At 50.5% G+C, this 15,844-nt stretch overlaps 1 protein-coding gene across 3 annotated transcripts in view; it reads left to right on the forward strand.

The window, feature by feature from the left end:
• Positions 1-241: 241 nt before the first annotated feature.
• The window catches only part of NUGGC (nuclear GTPase, germinal center associated), a 76,171-nt gene continuing 60,568 nt past the window's right edge, over positions 242-15,844 (forward strand). For 2 of the 3 annotated variants that reach the window (XM_074989066.1, XM_074989069.1), the window contains exon 1: positions 242-277. The gene's annotated coding sequence lies outside the window, so the exon portion shown is untranslated. Of the gene's footprint in view, positions 278-5,679; positions 5,738-15,844 lie in introns of those variants that run through there. The other variant, XM_074989067.1, reaches the window with a different exon arrangement.

Raw genomic sequence — 15,844 nt, forward strand, 5'->3', positions numbered from 1 at the left:
GAAGAGGCTGAAAACATCACCCAAGTGTGTCCTAAAATGCAGAAAGCAAAGAGACATAAACAGACCCAGAAGTTATTACTGGGAAGTACTTTGAATGGCAGGATTTTAAGCCAATCACATGAGTTTTTTATTTTGGTGTGGCTTTGCTCCGCCTGAGGTTGGCTGGGCTCCCAGGAGAAAGGAGTTTGCATTGATGTAGCTTCTGTTGCAGCTAAGTTTCATTTCTGCTGTTTCAGGAAGCGAAGGAGGAGGCAGCAGCCACCCAGAGGTGACGGAGGTAGAAAAAGGTTCTATAAATTCATATGTTTTAAATGGACTTGTGTTTATTTTGGGATGGGAGGGTAACCTTGGCCACCTCTGGCTGATACATGTGGGGTGTATGTGAAATATTTTTGTTCCTGGATAAATGACGCCTTTTGTTAAAGTGTCTTGATTCTTCAGTGCTTTGAGGAGGGTGCTGGTCAGAGACATGGCTCCTTGTCTAGCCTGAAGGGAGCTATTGCGCGAGCTGTGTCACTGACGGGCGCATTGCCTGTGGTGTGTCGGGGGGTTCAGGTTGGGGCTCTCATTGGGCTCTTCTCTGTTGTCTGTGGCAGATGTTTCATGCCGTTGACTGAAGTTCTGCTTGGGTGTGTCTAGTCACTTTAACAGTCATGAAAACTTCCTGGTTCCTTGTAAGCTGTGGGTGCTCCGACCCCCTGGAAATGAGCCCTTCAATGTAGGTGCCTTCCTGTGGATGTAGGGGCCTAATTTAGGAACACGAGAACTACAAGCCCAGCACGGACCAGGGTCCATCTAGATGAGGGGTCGGCAACCCCCAGCATGGAAGTGGCAGGAGGCGGGAGCTCAGCCCCACCCCTCCTCCCCCCGTGCAGCTGGGGAGCAGAGAGGGACGGGGCAGCCCTACCCATGAGCTAGCCTGCAGAAGGACACGCAGCTGGGCTGTGCTCCTGTGCTGCCCACCACTTCCTGCCCTCTCCACATGGAGCGGTCCAGCCCCTCCGGTGCTTGCGCAGCCCAGGAAGTCATCGTGCACGATGGGGTGGCAGGGGGGTGCTGGCCCAAGAGGGACTCTAGTTGGGGGGAGCAGGGCTGGAGTTATCTGGGGCTCTGGTCCCACAGGGCTGTGCACCTGGGTTCTGTGGCACACCCCTGTGACTAAGCTGGGTGAGGGGGCAACCCCCAGCACTGATTTCTCTGTGGCCTCACTAGTGCAGAGTAGACAGGAATAATAACATATCTCGATCTGCTGGAAATGCTTTTTGTAATGAACCCTGATATGCCATTCGCCTTCCTGCTACCAGGGCGCACTGCTGACTCATACCCAGCCTCACATCCACTGTAACCCCCAGGTCCTGTTCTGCTGCACTGCTACTTAGCCAGTTGGCACCCAGCCTGTAGAAATCCTTGGGATTCTTCCGTCCTAAGTGCAGGACTCTGCACTTCTCCTTGTTACACCTCGTCAAATTTCTTTTGGCCCAATCCCCCAGTTTATATAGGCCACTCTGGACCCTATCCCTACTTTGCAGTGTATCTACCTGAGCCCCCTACCTTAGTGTCACCTGCAGATTTGCTGAGGGTGCGATCCATGTCCTCATCCAGGTCAATAATAAAGTTGTTGAACAGTACTGGCCCTAGAACCGATCCGTGGGGCACTCCGCTTGAAACCGACCACCAACCTGACACTGAGCCATTGCCCATAGAATCACAGAATCATAGGGCTGGAAGGGACATCAGGAGGTCATCTGGTCCAGCCCCCTGCTTCAAGCAGGATCAACCTCAACTAAGTCATCCCAGCCAGGACTTTGTCAAGCCAAGACTTGAAAACATTGAGGGTTGCAGAATCCACCATCTCTCTAGACAACACATTCCAGTGCTTCACCACCCCACTGGTGAAATAGTCTTTCCTAATATCTAACCTACACCTCTCCTTCTTTAACTTCAGGCCATTACTCCTTGTTCTGCCGTCTGACACCACTGAGAACAGTTTCTCACCCTCCTTTTTAGAGCTCCCCTTCAGGAAGATGAAGGCTCCTATTAAATCACCTCTAAGTCTTCTCTTCTATAAACTAAACAAACCCAAATCCCTCAGTCTATCCTCATAGGTCTTGTGCTCCAGCCCCTTAATCATTTTTGTTGCCCTCCTCTGAACCTGCTCCAACACATCCACATCCTTTTTCTAACGGGGGGGCCCAAAACTGGACACGATGTTCCAGATGTGCCGAATAGGGGGGAACAACCACTTCTCTAGATCTGTTCAAAATGCTCCTCCTAATGCACCCTAGTACACTGTTAGCCTTCCTTGCTACAAGGGCACAATGTTTACTCAGATCCAGGCTTTCATCCACTATAACCCCTAGGTCCCTTTCCATCTTCGTGCTGCTGAGCCAGTCGGTCCCCAGCCTGTAACAATGCTTGGGATTCTTCCATCCCAGGTGCAGGACTCTACACTTCTCCTTGTTGAACCGCATCAGATTTCTTTTGGCCCAGTCCTCCAATTTATCCTGGTCACTCTGGATTCTCTCTCTACCCTCCAACGAATCTACCTCTCCCCCTAGTTTTGTGTCATTCGCAAACTTGCTGAGGATGCAATCCAGTCCCCCATCCAGGTCATTAATAAAGATGTTGAACAACACTGGCCCCGGAACTGATTCTTGCGGCACTCCGCTTGAAACCGACCACCATCCAGATATTGAGCCATTGACCACTACCTGTTGGGCCCAACCGTCAAGCCATCCAATACATATTTCTTTAACTTATGGGCAAGAACGTTGTGGGAGACTGTATCAAAAGCTTTGCTGAAGTCAAGGTATATCACATCCACTGACTTCCCCATGACCACAGAGCCAGTTACCTCTTTATAGATGTTAATCAGATTGGTCAGGCACGACTTGCCCTTAGTGCATCCATGTTGACTACTCTTGATCACTTTCCCCTCTCCCAAGTGCTCCAAAATGGTTTCCTTAAGGATCCCATCCATTATTTTCCCAGGGACTGAGGTAAGACTGACCAGTCTATATTTCCCTGGATTGTCCTTCTTTCCTTTTTTAAAGATGGACACTACATTTGCCTTTTTCCAATCATCCTGGTTCTGTCCATATCTCCAAGAGTCTTCAAAGATAATGGCCAAAGGCTGAGCAATGACATCTGCCAACTCCCTCGGTACCCTTGGATTCATTAAATCCAGACCCATGGATTTGCGTACATCTAGTTTTTCCAGGTAGCTCTTAACTCGCTCCTTCCCCACCTTCCCATACTGCATGGTTTAGCACTGTAGTGTAGCAGCTGTCCTTCTCCATGAAGACTGAGGCAAAAAAGCACTGAATACTTCAGCTTTTCTTACATCATCTGTCATGAGGTTACCTCTTTCAGCCAGCAACAGCCCCACACCTTCCCTGATAACCCTCTTATTGTTAACATGGCTGTAGAAACCCGTCTTGTTACTCTTCACATCCCTTGCCAGCTGCAGTTCCAATTGTGCTTTCGCTTTCCTGATTACTGCCCGGCATTCTCCAGCCGTATGTTTATACTCCTCCTTTGTCAATTTCCATGTTTCCATTTCTGATATATGTCCTTTCTGAGTTTAAGCTGACCAAGGATTTCCCTGTTAAGCCAAGCTAGTTGCCTACCATGTTTGCATTTCTACCGTGCAGTTCCTGTGCAGCTTAATTTATGTATTAAAGAAGCTGTTGTCTGTGAGTGAGTTTCACAAGTATCACCAGCACTTGATCTGTAGAGGTCGAAAGGACAAATTTTGGCACCTTGCCTCGGAAAGGTTGCTGACCCCTGTTCTAGATGCTCTCCTGCCTCTGACAATGACCAATCCCAGCTGCTGCAGAGGAAGGTGCCACAAATGCTGAAGCTGACAACTGGGGAATAATCTGTCCACAGGAAACATTCTTCCTGATGGCCGTCAGTCAGAGGTCTGTTTATGCCCTGAAGCCTGATGGTTTCTATCCCTTCCAAATGTCTGTTTGGTCTTTTTAATCCTCACTTGTGTCATTCGGGAATGGCACCTTGTCTATATAGAAGACCAGGCTTTTGTGAATGTTGCTGAGATCTGGCTCCCGATGATACCTTGTGGTAATGAGTTCCAGAGACTCTTTGCGAGAGTGGTGGTTAAAAATGGGATTTCTTTGTTATTGGTTTTAAATCAGCTGCCGTTCACGGACCTTGAATTTTATCTTGCTCTTGAATGTTGGCAATGGGAGAAAAATTCCTCCTCCTCTCCCCTAGATTAAGTGTCATTTATTATGCTGTTATCATATGCCTGCCTATTTGTCTATTCTCAATGGTAAAAGATCCTGACTCGCATCTTCTAGCACCGTGGGCTGTAATCCCCAAACACACACATACCTTCGCCCCACCTGGGCTGTGCCATTGTCCCTCCCCTTCAGAGCCTCGTGAGTAGCGGAAAAGTGCTGCTGTAACACATCAAAGGGGCCTGGGGCGCTGGCCGCTGCCGCTCCTACTTTGGCAGCAGCAGTAGTCAGAGCTCCGGGCCCTTTTGAAATGCTGGGTCCTGGGGCAACTCGACCCCCATCGGTGGGCCTGGGTGCAGCAAGTTGCCTCCCACAGTCACTGAGCACCTTGGAACAGTCTTTTTAATGGCATAAAAAGAGTCAGAACTCACAAGTGCTGTTCAATGCACCGGGCCAGTTTCACGCTGGCAAAGGGAAGAGAGTTTGTAGCCTGTGGCCCTTGTACATCTGGGTGCTTTGTAGACAAACTCTAGGTGACTCCTATAACTTGAGCCAGATGTGCAGGGCCACCTGTGAGGAGTCCAAGAGGGGCCTGTGGAAACTCTCCATCTGCCTTGCACATGGGCTAGTTGTGAGGCAGGTGTACCAGCGCTGGGAGCAGCATAGACGGTTTTGGCAACTTGCACCAAACAGCTTGGAAGGAATTCAGAGCCGGTGCCTGTGAGTTACTGTGAGGGAGTGGGGGAGGCCTGTGTGTGTGTGTGTGAGTCAGTGGCTCATGGAGGGTGTGGGTCTCCTGCTGAGGGTAACCTTGACAACCAGGTAATACCTTTGTCTATGCTGCTATGCTAATGTGAGTTACACAGGAAAGAGTTCCCGGACGGGCTTGGACCCGAAGAAGACGTTCACCTGTCTGTGCATGTCACTGGATTGGCTCTGGGGAGTTTCGCCTTCGTTACCTGAACATGTTTGTTATTAGTCACTGAATTGTACTAAACAGACCAGAACCCTCTGGAATTCATCAGTGATAATGAGTAAAACAAAAAGCAGACAAGTAGCACTTTAAAGACTGGCAAAATAGTTTATTAGGTGAGCTTTAACCCTTAAGCTCACCTAATAAACTATTTTGCAAGTCTTTAAAGTGCTACTTGACTGCTTTTTGTTTTGACAGTGTATAGACTAGCACGGCTCCCTCTCTGTTACAATAACGAATAAGACACTTTTGACCACTGGGGGGTCCTTTAGAAAGGCCCCCCCGTCTACACGGGTGGCACTGAATTCGAAAGCGGCACTTTCAAATTGCCACGGCCGCAGTTATGCTAATGAGGGGCTGCGTAGTCATGGCAGCGCCTCATTGACATCTTCCGACCTCGCTCATTACCATGCCCTTTCGAAAGGAAGGGGCTCGTGTCGATGCGGCTCTTACGTTCTCCTGTTCTGAGGCAGGGGCACAAAGACCAGCAGAGCTGGGAGCAGCATAGATGGACTTGGCACCTTGCACCAAACAACTTGGAAAGAATTCAGAGCCGGTGCCTGTGAGTTACTGTGAGGGAATGGGGGAGGCCTGTGTGTGTGTGTGTGTGTGTGTGTGAGTGGCTCACAGAGCGTGTGAGGCTCCTGCTGAGGGTAACCTTGGCGACCAGGTGACAGCTGTGTACTGCAGACAAAGGAGGAGGTGGAGCCTGAGGGGTTTGAACTGGAACTGGAACTGGGAGTTGGAAAGCTGTTAGTCTGGGCTGGGAGAGAGAGACAAAGGAGGGGGCCAGGCCCTGGCTCTGGGGGCCCCTCGGGGCCTCCTCTCCCCAACATGGATTGGACTGGCTGTCTCTGCCAGCTGTACTGACTCCTCCGTACAATGCTGGGTCCTGTCGGCTAATAAACCCGCTGTTCTCCTGCTGAGTGAGAGTCACTCCTGCCTGCAGATGGGGTGCAGAGCTTGGGGGACCCCGAACCCCATCACAGTTACACAGGAAAGAGTTCCTTTATGGGCTTGGACCCGAAGACGTTCACCTTTCTGTGCATGTCACTGGATTGGCTTTGTGGAGTTTTGCCTTAGTTAGCTGAACATGTTAATTATTAAAACAAAAAGCAGTCAAGTAGCACTTTAAAGACTAGCAAAATAGTTTATTAGGTGATGAGCTTTCGTGGGACAGACCCACTTCTTCAGACCAGAGCCAGACCAGAACAGACTCAATATTTAAGGCACAGAGAACCAAAAACAGTAATGAAGGAGGACAAATCAGAGAAAGATAATCAAGGTGAGCAAATCAGAGAGTGGAGGGGTGGGGGGGAAGGTGCCTCAGTCTAATTCTTGACCTCCCCCCCGACCCCTCCACTCTCTGATTTGCTCACCTTGATTATCTTTCTCTGATTTGTCCTCCTTCATTACTGTTTTTGGTTCTCTGTGCCTTAAATATTGAGTCTGTTCTGGTCTGGCTCTGGTCTGAAGAAGTGGGTCTGTCCCACAAAAGCTCATCACCTAATAAACTATTTTGCTAGTATTTAAATTGCTACTTGACTGCTTTTTGTTTTGATAGTGTATAGACTATGTTAATTATTAGTCACTGAATTGCACTAAACAATCCAGAACCCTCTGGAATTCATCAGTGAGGATGAATTCTCTGAATGTCCCATTGCTAAGAAAGGGATTGCAGGGAAGTACTTGGCAACACTCTAGCTAAAAGCCAGTTATTGGGGTGGAGACCTTATGTTAAGATTTGAAGGATGAAAACATTTTTAAGATCCCAATCCCACCATTTGGTCTTCATGATCGAACCCCCTGTCCCAGTGTGGGCCACACTGCAACATTGAAACCAACGGCAGAGGCCTTAGACTTCTGGAGTTTGCCAGATATAACGACTTCATGCTGGCTAATACGTTCGTCCCTCACAAGGCGTCCAGACGATGGACTTGGCACAGCCCCAGTGGAGACCATCACAGTCAGACTGATTACATCTTGGTCAAGAAGCGCTTCCGAACAGGCGTTAACATTGCACAGACACGCGGTTTTCCGGGAGCAGACGCTGGACGTGATCATGATCTAGTGATGATGTCATTCCGCCTCCGCTTGCAGAAGATCTTAAAATCAAGGCACACAAGAATTAAGTTTGACCTTGAAAAGCTCAAAGATCCTGAGGTGGCAGAAGCCTTCCAAGTAAAAATAGGAGGGAGACTAGCACCACTGCTCATCCTTGGTGCTGAAGAAGCGGATGAGGACATAATGGCCTACACCTTTAACACAGCAGTAGTAGAAACAGCTACTGAGATTCTTGGCAAACACCACCCAAAGAGGAAACCTTGGGTTACTGCTGATCTGCTTGACCTCTGTGACAAACAGCGAGAACTGAAGAAGAAGAAAGGTGAAGCTGGTGGGACTGAGAAATACAGAGAAATCAACAAGACCATCAGGAAAGGCATGAAGGCAGCAAAACAGAATTGGGTAGAAGACCAGTGCAAGGAAATAGAAGACAGCCTTTACAAAAACAACAGCAAGAAGGCATACCAGACAGTAAGAGAGCTGACAAACGTTAGACAACCTAGAGTTTCCATAGTCCAGAACAAGGCAGGGAACTGCCTCACTGAAGAGAGAGAGATCCTTGGCAGGTGGACAGAATACTGTTCTCAGCTGTACAGTGATGAGGTCGATGGAGACCCAGAAATACTGGAATGTCCATATGCTACCGAAGAGGACAGCCTCCCAACCCTTCGGGAAGGAGTAGAGGCAGCAGTGCCATCACCGAAGAAAGGAAAGTCAGCTGGAGCGGACAATATCCCAGCAGAATTGATACAGATGTAGGGAATGTGGCAGAAGGAATGCAGTGCTGCTGAAGGCTGGGAGGAATGAGTCTCCCAGAGGTCATCTGCATGAGAATGCAAAAGGTGTGCATGTGTGATACCTTTTCAGGCAAAGCCTAACGGGTAGCAAGTAAGCCATGAGATTTGGTCTATTGTAAACATGTAGTTGTAAAATCACAATTTAAGCTGACACTTAAGGTGGGAGTTGTGAGATCTCACCAATGCTCTGGGTTGTTGTGGGGGGACAGGGCAGTCGCCTTAGCTGTGTAAGACAATGATTACACAGGGCTCCCTGGTTTAAAGCATTGTGAGACAGCAAGGGGAGGGGTATGGGTTGAGCCAGCTTGCTGAGTGCTTTGGCCCTGCCTATGCCTTGGCCATATAGCTATAAGCCTGGCTTGACTAACCCTCCCCACCTGTTAAAAGATAGAGCTGGATACTAGGGTGTTTGTGAAACCCCACACTAGAGATACCAAGAGCTGAAATCACAGAGTGGCAGCTGAGGCCACACAGAGCTGAAATCACTGGGTTCTGCCTTAGGGCAGTCCCAAGCAGTGGGGTTAGGACTGGCGGAAAACAGCAGGACCAGCGGGCGGCCAGTAGGAGCGGCGGCGGCAGACGACGGCGACTGGCAGGCGGCCGGTAGGAGCGGTGGCGGCAGACGACGGCGACCGTCGGGCGGCCGGTAGGAGCGGCGGCGGCAGACGACGGCGACCATCGGGCGGCCGGTAGGAGCGGCGGCGGCAGACGACGGCGACCGGCGGGCGGCCGGTAGGAGCGGCGGCGGCAGATGACAGTGGCGACCGGCGGGCGGCTGGTGACAGCAAGGGGAGGCTACAGACAAGTGGACAGCTAGTATTGCCCTGGTGATGTATCTGTGGGCTTTGAGTTTGGGACTGTACCGCAGAGGGTACACCCTGTAACTGTGGGTGTGTGGAAAAGGGCCAAGAGCCCCAGCAAGAGACTGGGTTCTACTGCATATGGGGATGGTATCTGGGTAAAAGGGGTTTTGTCTCTTCTGTGCTGAGATATACTGCATCTGTCGCTGTAACCTTGGGGTAGGTTACAGTCATTAAACAAGCCATTTCTATCTCAGACTCTGTGCTTGCGAGGGGGGGAAGAACCGCCTTACAGGCACCCAGCACGGGGGTGAAATTGTCCCAGGCCACTGGGTGGGGGCTCGAGCCGGTTGATTGTATCCTTGATAGGAAAACCCCACAAGAGTTGAACCCGGCCCTTCTGGCAGGTATCTGGCATTAACAGAAGGGTTACACAAGCAGGGGGAGAAGCCGTGATCAGTGCCCTCACCAACATATGCAATAAGATCTGGCAGACGGGAAAATGGCCTACGTCATGGACCCAGTCGCTAGTGATCGCACTTCCCAAAAAGGGCAACCTCCAACAGTGCGGAAACTATCGTACGATAAGCCTCATTAGCCACCCAAGTAGAGTCTTACTGAAAGTAATACTGAACAGGCTGAAGCCCCAAGCTGAGATGATTATTGCTGAGGCGCAAGCCGGCTTTAGGGCAGGGCGGAGTACCACCGAACAAATACTCAACCTCAGAATTCTCTGCGAGAAATATCTGCAGCACCAACAGCACCTGTACCATGTTTTTGTGGGCTTCAAAAAGGCCTTTGGCAGAGTTTGGCAGGCAGCATTATGGGCCACCATGAGAAAGTACAACATCAGCCCCAACCTTGTCCGAGTTGTTGAACACCTGTATGACAATGCCACCAGCGCAGTTTTCCACAACGGTACCATTGTAAGCTGGTTCAGAATGACAGTGGGTGTCCGTCAGGGTTGTCTGCTCTCCCCCATGCTTTTCAACATCTTTCTGGAGCGCATCATGATTGATGCCTTGGAAGACCATGAAGGAACTGTCAGCACAGGAGGTAGAATAATCACCAACCTTCGCTTTGCTGACAATATAGACGGATTAGCTGGAGGAGAGGAGGAACTAGCCAGCTTGGTAGAATGGCTGGATACCACCTCGAAAGCCTATGGAGTGGAGATAAATGCAGAAAATACAAAACTGATGACCAATAACACCAATGGCATCAGTAGGGATGTAATGGTGAATGGACAAGCTCTTCAATGTGAGTCCAGCTTCAAGTACTTCGGTGCAATTGTGTCAGATGAGGGGTCCAGACCAGAAGTCCTCTCCAGAATAGCGCAAAGAACAGCAGTGCTTACAAAACTTAGACCCATCTGGAGGGACAAGAACATCAGTCTGAGATCAAAAGTAAGATTGATGCGCCCACTGGTCATCTCCGTGTTCTTGTACGCTTGCGAAACGTGGACCCTTACAGCAGAACTGCAGAAAAAGATCCAAAGCATGGAGATGAGATGCTATAGGAGGCTTCTGGGCATCTCTTATATTGAACATGTCACGAACGAAGAAGTACGACATACGATCAGGCATGTCATAGGCCCACATGACGACCTGCTCACTGTGGCGCAGAAGCGCAAGCTCAGATGGTACGGCCACATCATCAGATCATCAGGCCTTTCAAAGACCATCTTGCAAGGCACAGTACCTGGTGGTAGAAGGAAAGGCAGGCAAAAGAAGAGATGGGAGGATAACATCAAAGAGTGGACAAACCTGAATGTGAGCAAGTCACAGAGAGCTGCACAGGACAGGATGACGTGGAGTGAGTTGATCAGGAAGTCATCTGCAGTGCCCCAACGACCCTCAAAAGGGGTTATGGGATAGAGATGAGATGAGAGATGATCAAACCCCAACCCCACTGGTTTTGGGCTAGTGCGGGTTGGGAGCCCTGTGGTGGGTGTGCCCTGTTCTATGCAGCAGGTCTGAGCAGATGACCTTGTGGTCCCCTCTGGCCTTGAACTCGATGACTGGGTTGGCTGCTGCTCTGCCCTGGCTGGGGGTCTGCCTGTCTCCCTTTGAGGCACACAGAGTGTGAGACATCTCAGCCCCAGAGCAGTGTCTCTGGGGAAACGTCGAAGTAGGTAAAATAGCTCACGTCTTGCAAAGGACAAGGCAGAATTAGCCGGGGGCCGAGACAGGATAAGACAGATTAGGGGCTGGAAACGCGCTCACTGGAGGAGAGGTTGGAATGATTTGGATTATCCACTATGGGCACAGTGCAGCTGGCACCTCCGTTTGCACCTGGATTGAACCCCAGCCCCTGCCGTGATGGGCCCACACTCTCCCCACTTTCCACCCTACCTGGGGGGAGGTGCATCACACAGGGAAAGCAGCCAATCAGGAGCCAGGAGAAGTGGGAGGCATGCTGGGGCTATGAGCAGGGGAACCAATGAGGTGTGGGGCTTGGGTCTGCAGAGGAGCATAATCGGCCAGTCCGCCTGCAGGGCTCGGGGGGAGTTGGTGGGGCTGTAGGAAGGGGTGCTCCTGTGAGACGGGAGGAGAGGATCTCCTTCAGGTACACAGCTTCGAGACAGGGCTGTGTCTGCCTATCCTCAGCCAGGGTTCACTGAGGTGCTGTCCTGACAGGTCTCCTTCTCCGTCAGGTGTGATGATAACCCTTTGGCTGCACACGTGTCTGCTCAAGCTCGTGTGACATGTTGACTTTTGTGTGTATTTAACCCAGCAGACTCCAAGAAAGCCCCCACGAAGACCACAGAGTCAGATCAGATCCGAAGGAGCCAGGCCGGGTTTACTGTCATAACAGCGCTATCTCCAGAGCTGATGAAGTGGGTCGGTCCCATGAAAGCTCATCACCTAACAAATTATTCTGTTAGTCTTTAAAGTGCTGCAGGACGGCTGGTTTGTTTTGCACACAAAGCCCAGTCATAGTTGCCGGTAGACTGTAACACAGTGTTTCTCAACCTTTTGTTTATAAAGTACCCCTTTTGCCAAAAAAAAAAAGTACCTCCAGAATTCTTTAGCATACCTCTAAGGGTACCACTGGTTGAGAAACATGGTACTAAGGTAAGCTGAGGTTTTGAAACAAATGCCATTCACCCTTTCCAGATTACTGTGCCCTTTGCAGGAGTCAGATTTGTTCCGCATTCCACCGAGTTACACCTCACTTAAAAACTACTTACAAAAACATGCGGAAATCTGACAGCACAGCCTTTGTCAGAGTCTAATGGGGAGCTATGACAATGGCTCACCTCCCTCTGTCTGATCTGACTTGCTTTTTCCTCTTTTGATAAATACTGCTGATACTGGGCCATTTCCACCTTGCTGAATAGACCTTGTCAGCTCTGGCCCTCCCTCTTACTGGGACCCCACTCTTTAAATACCCCTCTGAAACCACCCCCCCCAACTCATGTATCTGACGAAGCAGGTCTTTGCCCACGAAAGCTTATGCTCCAAAATATCTGTTAGTCTATAAGGTGCCACAAGACTTCTTGCTGTTCTTGAAGCTACAGACTAACACGGCTCCCTCTCTGATACTTGTCACCAAGCTCTTCATAGGTATCCCATGGGGCACATTTTGCATAAGATTTGTTGCAATTCTATAACAGTGGTTGCAACAGTGATCTATGTGGTCAAATTTTAATCATCTAGCTCACGCCCCCAACATGAAATGAATGCCGGAAGGGGTGACCCAAATGTCACTGACTGCATGCCAGGGACTTCCTGCTGTTGGCTCTGCATTACTCTAGGTTCTACCCCAATGGATCAGTGCACAGCAGAAATGGTTTATCAGAGTCCTTCCCCTGGCTGTACAGAAGCATTGCGCTGCTGAGCCACCGCCAACTCCCGAGCTTCGCTTACTTTCAGCTTCACTTCTAGCCCACCAGGAGGATTTTTCCACAACCTGGTTTCAGGCAGACTGGTAGATGCTTTCCTCGCTGGCTGCAGGCAAGTTGTCAGGCTTGACACACGTGAGTACGGGAATCATTACCTTCTGGTTATGAGTTTTTCCATCCATGGGCAGAATAAATTTTGTTGTGTGCACTGAGGCCTGTGCAGACTTGCACCACCAATAGAAACACAGGCTGCTGGCTGTGAGAGCTCTGCTAATCAGCTGGGCAGCACCTGAATCTCTCCTGGGCCCGAGCACTCAGCTTACAGGGAACACTGCTTCCCACCAGGGCTGATTTCAGACACACACCTTATTACAGTCACTCACTTCTCCCCCCACACTGGGTCTGTAAGTTGTGCTAAAGTTTCAGAAAGGGCTGCTGGCTTCTGGCTGCTTCCCACGATAAGGTTGATCATTGGTGTTTCAGTTGTAGGCAGTGGTCCAGACATCTGGGCATCAAAAGTTTTCCCCTCCTGTATGGGAACCCTTCTGCATTTGTTACAGTTAGCAAAGTCGCAACCCTCTGACCCAGCAAGGGAGGCAGGTAATACAGACTATATGTCCGGATAGCATCCCTTGCAGACCAGCCTGAAATGTCAGCCAGTACAGGTTGTACCTCCCTCGTCCTGCACCCTTGGGACCTGACTGGTTCCCAATGAGGGGATTTGTTGGACACGGGGAGGTCAGGCCACCAGGCTGCCTATAGAAGGCCCCCATTCCTGGAAGTCTTCCCCATGGGGTTGCTGGGCTCTCCTGTCCCTGCCTGGGATCCCTGCAGCTGGGGGGTGGAGGTGGGGGGCTGCCAGTGAGGCTCCATGTCCCAGCCAGCTCCCTGCAGTGGGGCTGACTGGCTCCCCCTGCCTGGGGTTCCTGCGGCTGCGGGGCTGCTGGCAGGGCTCTGAGCCTGCGGGCAGGACTCCCCACTGGAGCTGGGCTCCCCACAACAGGCCTCTGTCACACGACTGGATCTTCATATGGGGTCTGGAAGCCATTTTATGTGCCCAGTGTGTCTATGGGCCCCAAATATTGTGCCGGGGGCGGGGGGGCGGGTCGTGTGAGGTGTCTCATGAAAGCTGATGAGGCCCTGAATCTGTGTGTGCTACTTATATGTCTGTGTCATGTTTATCGGTAGAGTTCTAGATTTTAGCTCTGTAGCTGTACCTGAAATGGCTCGGTGCTCAGATTCACAATGGCAGGTGGACCTCCACCCCTGCCAGGATAATGGGCTAAATAAAGGCCCAGACGGCCAGTACACAGAATGCAGCTGTGGGGCTTCCCTTCTGGGCTGCAACGAATGGCAGCACAGCACGGTAACCCACCGGCTCAGGTGGTGAGCCAAGGCCTATGGGAGAGGAAAGGGATTTTCCCTCCTCATAGAAAAAACTACAAGGGGGTCCTAGCAGAGTCCCTCTCGGAAGTCTTCTGTTCGTTGTGCTGGTTTCTGTTCCAAGGACCCATGTTCCAGCAGGCTGACTCCAGCTCACCAGATCTCCAGTTCTCCAGTAATTAAAACTACGTAACCTGGCATCGCACCCCCGAGGGGGTGGACTTTCAGAGACTTTCAAGAATCATCATAGAACGCCGCTGGCCGGCATCAATATCTGTAACTGATATGTATAAAGCATTGCGTTCACAATTTTCCTCTCTAACCCTGTGCCTTCTATTTTGTTAATAAACCTTCAGATTTTAGATCTGACGGGTTTGGCATTTGTGTGCTGTTTTGGGTAAGATCCAAGTATATCTTGACCTGGGACTGTGGCTGGACCCTTTGGCGTCTGGAAGAATCTGTGTGGTGTTGGTGAAATAGGTTTTAAGAACCTCCCACCTAAGTTGGGGGTTGTTGGTCTGGGCTGGTACAGCAGCTGGGAAGTCTGTGGGTTTGCTTGTGTGGCTTCTGGCTGGCCAAGGGGCTGGCTGAGATACTTTTGTGACTGATTGGATTTGCCTTAGTGAGAAGGAAATCCCAGCCAGGGGCTGTAAGTGACCTGGTTTTAACCAAAATGATCCTGGATTGATTTCCTTAGCTGTGCCCAGAAACCTCATCCTATTACAGGCTCCTCAACCCCAGCAGGGCTCCTGATAGCGAGGCTCTCGGACCTGTCTCCCTGGCCTGACGCTCCCCTGAGCAGGCTGCCCGTAGGACTCCCTACCACCAGCAGGGCTCCACTCCAGCCCCTCACAGCTGGAGCTCTCTGGTCCAGCAACATGCATGGTCCTGCCAGATGAGAGAGTATCAACCTGTATCTTCCTCATCTCCATTGCCTGTCATCCTGTCACCTCTCACAGGCCACCACTTTCCCTCCCCTGCGCCACAGGCTGGGATACAACTTTTATAATCTGCTACACTGACATCACAACATCCTGTGCATACTCACTAGGAATTAGAAATTAATTCGATGGAAATTAATAGGCAGCAGGTTTAAAGCAAACACGAGGAAGTGTTTCTTCGTGCAATGCCCAGTCAACCTGTGGAACTCCCTGCCAGGAGATGTTGGAAAGACCAAGAATTTAACAGGGTTAAAAAAAAGAGTTAGATAAATTCACAGTCCACCAATGGCTGTTAGCCAGGATGGGCAAGAAAGGCGTCCCTGGCCTGTGTTTGTCAGAAGCTGGGAATGGGCGATGGGGCGGATCATTTGATGATTCCCTGTTCTGTTCATTCCCTCAGGGACACCTGGCATTGGCCACTGGATGGATGGATGGAGCTTTGGTCTGACCCAGGGTGGCCATTCTCAGTTCTTATGAGTTGCCCCCTCTTCCTTATTTGTATTTCCAGACAGCTGTGTACTTGCAGCATTCCTTGAAGAACAACCTGGAATGTCATCCAGTACAGCTTGTCCCTCCCTCATCCAGCACCCTGGCGACCTGAGTGGTCATGAACGAGGGGATTTGTTGGAAGAGGGGAGCTCAGGCCCCCAGGTGACTTGAGGCTTTCACCTCAAGCTTATTAGAATATCCAGCAGTTTCTGTGGCCCTTTTGTGGTCAGACATCTGTGCATGGTCCATTCTCAAATCTACAAAAGCTGATATCTGTTCATATTCCTGCGGTTCTCTGATATCTTTCCATTCAAAGATCCCCCAAATCTATTATTTCCGGATATCCAG

Source organism: Carettochelys insculpta, chromosome 3, assembly GCF_033958435.1.
Source record: "Carettochelys insculpta isolate YL-2023 chromosome 3, ASM3395843v1, whole genome shotgun sequence".
In the NCBI taxonomy this organism is placed as follows: domain Eukaryota; kingdom Metazoa; phylum Chordata; order Testudines; family Carettochelyidae; genus Carettochelys; species Carettochelys insculpta.